The sequence below is a fragment of the Aegilops tauschii genome, chromosome 5 (genome assembly GCF_002575655.3).
Source record: "Aegilops tauschii subsp. strangulata cultivar AL8/78 chromosome 5, Aet v6.0, whole genome shotgun sequence".
In the NCBI taxonomy this organism is placed as follows: domain Eukaryota; kingdom Viridiplantae; phylum Streptophyta; class Magnoliopsida; order Poales; family Poaceae; genus Aegilops; species Aegilops tauschii.
The window spans coordinates 31,160,399-31,166,016 of NC_053039.3; the positions used below are offsets into that span (position 1 = coordinate 31,160,399).

At 49.4% G+C, this 5,618-nt stretch overlaps 1 pseudogene; it reads right to left on the reverse strand.

The window, feature by feature from the left end:
• Positions 1 to 1,993: 1,993 nt before the first annotated feature.
• LOC141022507 (receptor-like protein 35) lies at positions 1,994 to 3,590 on the reverse strand (annotated as a pseudogene).
• Positions 3,591 to 5,618: the final 2,028 nt, after the last annotated feature.

A 5,618-nucleotide genomic window follows, 5' to 3' on the forward strand; every position in this document is an offset into this window, starting at 1 on the left:
TTGAGAGTCCAGGTGGTGACGCTGAAAGAGAAGCGGGAGCGATGGCAGTTGCTCCAGGGTTTGACGACGTCGCCGCAGCAGCAGCGCGGGTCGATGCTGACCAGCTTCACCGCGCCACCCGCCGTGACGCCGAGGGTCCGGGTTCGCTTGCTGGAAAGCCCCCGATCGTGGTAGTCTCGCGGCCGCACCGCGTCAGCTGCGGCCGGCAGCGGCACATAACGGTGCACGGGGTTCGCGTCCAACACGTTGCACAGCACCAAGCCGACATAGTAGTCCACCCAGCACAAGAACCTGCCGGCGATGGGGACGACCGCGTCGGAGAGCCACGATTCCGGCACTCCGGCGGCCGGCACCCGCTTGATCTTCCACTCGAGGTGGTTGACGGGGCCAAGACGCAGCACACAGAGCTCGTGCTCCCCTCTCCACTGGTCGAGCTCGGCCACCACGAGCTCGTCCTCGCCACCGTGGAGGACGCCCGTTCCCTCCAATGCCATTCGTCGCTGGTGGTTGTCTCTGTCGTATTGCATCGGAAGGTAGCAAAACTAGCAATGCGGGAGCAGCGACAGCGACGGCGGCCGGGAGGGGCCGCCGGCCCTGTACACGAAGTGCTCAAACGGGCCACAGCTGTACGGGTCGCTCACATCCCTCGTCCTGAAGAGGATGGCGTCTCCGTGGGCCGCGATGACCTCCGGCAGCTCAAACACCTCGTAACCAGGCAGGTCCGTACAACCGACGTAGAGGGTGGAGTTTCCCGGCGGCGCTGCCAGCCGGAAAGAGGCGCGGATGCACTGGCCGGTGGAGGTTCGCGCGTACGCGACGGTGTTAGCCTGGGCACGGAGGGAGTCTCTGAGGTGCCCATAGTCGTCGAGAATCACCCACCCACGATCGGCGGCGGCAGCGGGCGAATTGGAGGGTTTCGTTTCCATCGTTGCTGGGATCGATGGGTTCTCTCGAGATCGATCGGTTTTGGCCTCTTATAAGTTCGGGCCGACTATGTAAGAGCATCTCCAATAGGTGCCCTAAAATAGGTTTTAACCGTTTTTTCATCACGAGGGCCAAAAAAAGCTCTCCAACAGCAGCCCGTGATGTGAATTTTTGAAAGAAAAAAAATTACATCACGATGTAAAATTTGCCTCAGGTGATCTAAATACATATCACCTAGGGTGGTGATGTAAAATCCGAAAGGCCACGCGTGTGTCCAACTGCCGATCGGAAGTCTCCCACACGTGCCTGATTGTCGGCTGCGCCGCCGCGACGTCAACTCCACCCCTCCGGCGCCGGCATCAAGCCCTCCTCGGACCCGCCGTGACACTATCGCCACACCGCGCCGCCGCCGCTAGCCCGCAGCTCCTTCATCGACACCTCACCCCCGCTACGATCCTGCCCCGACCCCCCGCCTCCTCAGCCGCATAGCCGTCGTCGGGAGCCCTCTACCCGCAGCAGCCATCCACTACCGCATCACCGTCGGCCCCTGGTTCTGTTCCCGCCATCGTCGACCCCCTACTGCATCGTCGTCGCCAAGCTCGACCTCACCTGCCGCTGCCGCCATGGCATCGAAGCTAAAGCCGGCGAACAAGATGGGTTTCACGGGAGTTCGAGCAGCTGTTGGAGCGCTCGTGCCATATATGATGTATATTTTAAGGCAGCTGTTGGAGTTGGATGTTTCTTCTGCCCTAAAAACACCGATTTTGGTGATGTATATTTTACCATTTTTAGTGTACTATTTTACATCACCTATATGTAAGTCCCTTGGAAAGAAGCGTTCCCAATAATAAGTTGCATGAAAAAAAAAATCGGATTTGCTATTTTATGGCGACTGTTTTTCAATTCGTTGTCAGTCAAATCTCTGTCCGTCCGTTCTCATGCGGAGATTCACGCTGGGAGGTGCAGTTTTCGGGCTGGTTTTATGTTTGTCGGGCGGGGTTTTTGTTTCTGTCCCAGCCCGTTATGGCTGCCTCGGTCCTTCACCGCCTAGTTTTTCCTTATTTGAATCTTCTCTTTGTGACGGGTTGCTGTTGGAGAGCTCTTTTTGGCCCCTCGTGATGCAAAAAACGGTTAGTCGATGTACATGTTGGAGAGCTCTTCACCGCCTAGTCGATGTACATAAGTGACGGGTTGTCAACGTTGAGGATGTCAAGTTGGTGGCCAGAGAATATCCTTCCAGACAAATTGTGGTATGACAGGTTCAAGGCCTCCAAAGATGTAAGACTTGATAAGCTCGATGGGATTTCACCGGAGAGGTTATTTTGGGAGAGGTCGAGAGATACCAATGACTGCACAACGCCAATCATGTCTGGGATTTGTCCACTCAATTTTTTCGATGGAATTATACAAGTGTTCCCCGTAGGAATTTCACCAGTCAAGAAGTTACTAAATAAATCAATGCTCACAAAATATACAAGTGTTCTACCATATACAAGTTGTTGTCCTTTTGTAACTACTGATAATATTTCTCTGAGGCGACTAGCCCCCATCTCGATCGATGCCTTGGAACAACTGTTAATTCCAATGCCTCCAATATGTCCATCAGTCATATACAGTAATCCCTTTGTGCTTTTGTCATAGATGTGAGGTTCGATAGATGCCAAGGTATTGCACGAGAGAAATTGTTGGATGAAAGATCCAAGTATTGAAGATACATAAGGCTTGCTATGTTGACTGGAATATTATCAGAAAAAATTGCAATGTGGTCCAAAGTACAAACATAATTTCCCTAGATCTCCTATCCATGTAGGCAATCTTCCAGACAACTTGTTCCATGCAAGATCCAAGAACTCCAAATCTGTGTTATTCTGCAAAAATGTTGGGAATGTTTTCCTGATACACTGTTGTTATCGGACAGAAGCAATTGTACCTTATGCATGTCAAAACATTGAAGAATTTCACCCGTCAAAGCAGTGTTCGACAAATCCAAATACAATAAGTGTTGCAATTTGCAAATAGATTTTGGAATGCACCCACCAATTCGATTTGAATAGATAAGCAACATACGGGAGTGTCAGAATTTCAAGATATTACTCCTAAAAATTTATTGTCGGAGATGTCGAACATGTTCACACTAGTAGAAAACAGGGCTTTGGTCCAGGGCGGGCCAGCCCATTAGTCCCGGTTCAGTCATGAACCGGGACCCATGGGGCAACGGTCCCGGTTCGTGAGGCCAGGGGGCCGGCCGGGCCTCATGGGGCATTGGTCCCGGTTCGTCTGGACCCTTTGGTCCCGGTTTCAGACGCGAACCGAGACCAATGTGCCTCGCTCCTGGCCCACAACCATTGGTCCCGGTTCGTGGCTGGAACCGGGACCAAAGGGGGACCTTTGGTCCCGGTTCCAGCCACGAACCGGGACCAATGAGATGCCTATATATATATCCCCTCGCCCGCGAGCAGAGCACTCCACTGCTCTGTTTTTCTGGCCGGCGAGGGAAGAGCTTTGTGGTGCTCTAGCTCACCTCCTATGCACATGAGGTGTTCGATGAAATGCCCGAGTCATACTTAAGCTTTCTCCTCTCGAAGCTCCTTGTGCAAGCTCCATTTTCCTCGATATTTGTCTAGGTTTGACGGTCCGTCCTGTCCTGTCCCCATCCTCACCGCCATCGATCACCCGCGCCAATCTCCTCGCCGGCACCACCGTGGTGAGCCTCTTGATCTTACCTTCTTTATAAAAGAAAAAAGTTCTTAAGTATGATTTAGATAGATACTTGTGTAATTTTCTTACTTTTATTATTGTTTGTTATTATATAGTGCGATGGTTTTGGTATCCGCCTCCGTCGACCCTCGTCCTGTCTATGATTCAGATGTGGTATATATTATGTTTTATAACTATTTGGTCCATTTATTGTTTATGACAATTATGCCGACCAACGCGACATAGATTTTTTCATCTAGGAGGTATGTGAACTGGAAATTCCAACCGACCTTATTGTCGAGAGGTTAAATTTAGTTGAAGAAGAAAATAATTACTTGAAGGAAAAATTTAAAAAATTGAGGAGGAGAAGATGATATTGGAGTTGCATGTTGTGGATGTCGTCGATGATCACAAGATCAAGATGGATGCATTGCGCTTGAAGATTAGAAAGATTAGAAAATATGTCATTCATACCGAGGCTTGGTATCATTATGCCGTTGGATCAATTGTTACCTTGGTTGCGATTATGATCACATTTTTTGTTGCCTTGAAATGTTTTACATGTTTTCAATGTATGGTTTAATTAGATGCTCTGGAGAACTATGTATGTACTTTGGTTTTAATGTGATGATGAACTTCTATTAATTTGGTCACTTATCTATTCATGATGTTTTGTAATGGTTTTTGACGCACTTAATTATATATAATGCACGCAGATGAACCGACAATGGATGCACGGTAACAGACGCACCTCCGAGTACATTGCGGGCGTGCATAATTTTCTCACAGTGGCTGAGGCAAACAAGCAGAATGGTTTTATGTGTTGTCCATGCCCTAGCTGTCGGAATACGAGGTCTTACTCTGACTCGAAAACCCTTCACACCCACCTGCTTTATAAGGGTTTCATGCCACACTATAATATTTAGACTAAGCACGGAGAAAGAGGGGTTATGATGGAAGACAACAAAGAAGAAGAGGATGATGACAACTATGTGCCCCCTGAATACGGTGATGCTGCAACGGGGGAAGCTGGAGATCAAGAGGAACCAGACGATGTGCCCGATGATGATCTTCGCCAGGTCATTGTTGATGCAAAGAGACAGTGCGAAAGTCAAAGGGAGAAGCTGAAGTTCGATCGCATGTTAGAGGATCACAAAAAAGGGTTGTACCCCAATTGCGAAGATGGCAACACAAAGCTCGGTACCGTACTGGAATTGCTGAAGTGGAAGGCAGAGAATGGTGTGCCTGACAAAGGATTTGAGAAGCTACTGAAAATATTGAGGAAGAAGCTTCCAAAGGATAATGAATTGCTCGACAGTACGTACGCAGCAAAGAAGGTTGTATGCCCTCTAGGATTGGAGGTGCAGAAGATACATGCATGCCCTAATGACTGCATCCTCTACCGTGGTGCGTACGAGGATTTGAACGCATGCCTGGTATGCGGTGCATTGCGGTATAAGATCAGACGAGATGACCATGGTGATGTTGATGGCGAGCACCCCAGGAAGAGGGTTCCTGCCAAGGTGATGTGGTATGCTCCTATAATACCACGGTTGAAACGTCTGTTCAGAAACAAAGAGCATGCCAAGTTGATGCGATGGCACAGAGAGGACTGTAAGAAAGACGGGAAGTTGAGAGCACCCGCCGACGGGTCAAAGTGGAGAAAAATTGAGAGAAAGTACTGGGATGAGTTTGCAGGTGACGCAAGGAACGTATGGTTTGGTTTAAGCGCGGATGGCATTAATCCTTTTGGGGAGCAGAGTAGCAATCACAACACTTGGCCCGTGACTCTATGTATCTATAACCTTCCTCCTTGGTTGTGCATGAAGGGGAAGTTCATTATGATGCCAGTTCTCATCCAAGGCCCTAAGCAACCCGGCAATGACATTGATGTGTATCTAAGGCCATTAGTTGAAGAACTTTTACAGCTGTGGAATGGAAACGGTGTACGTGTGTGGGATGAGCACAAACAGGAGGAATTTGACCTGCATGCGTTG